Source organism: Sinocyclocheilus grahami, unplaced genomic scaffold (assembly GCF_001515645.1).
Source record: "Sinocyclocheilus grahami isolate Dianchi unplaced genomic scaffold, SAMN03320097.WGS_v1.1 scaffold19842.1, whole genome shotgun sequence".
Lineage (NCBI taxonomy): Eukaryota > Metazoa > Chordata > Actinopteri > Cypriniformes > Cyprinidae > Sinocyclocheilus > Sinocyclocheilus grahami.
This window is the reverse complement of record NW_015517768.1, coordinates 1-236: the sequence shown is the minus strand read 5'-3', so window position 1 is coordinate 236 and position 236 is coordinate 1.

The window sequence follows — 236 nt, the reverse complement described above, 5'->3', positions numbered from 1 at the left end:
TGACCAAAACCATCTTTCGGAAAACTGTATTGGAAGTGAATTTTTTTAAAATTAAAATTAAATTAATTTAACCATTAAAATTCTGAAACTTTTGAAACAGTTATGACGTAACGAAGCATCGTTTACTGAAATCACGTGACATTGGCAGTTTGATATGTTTCGAAGCTTCTCGAAGCAGTGCTTCAAACGCACCCACCACTATCTGACGATAGTTTTATTGGTGAAATGCTGGTGAT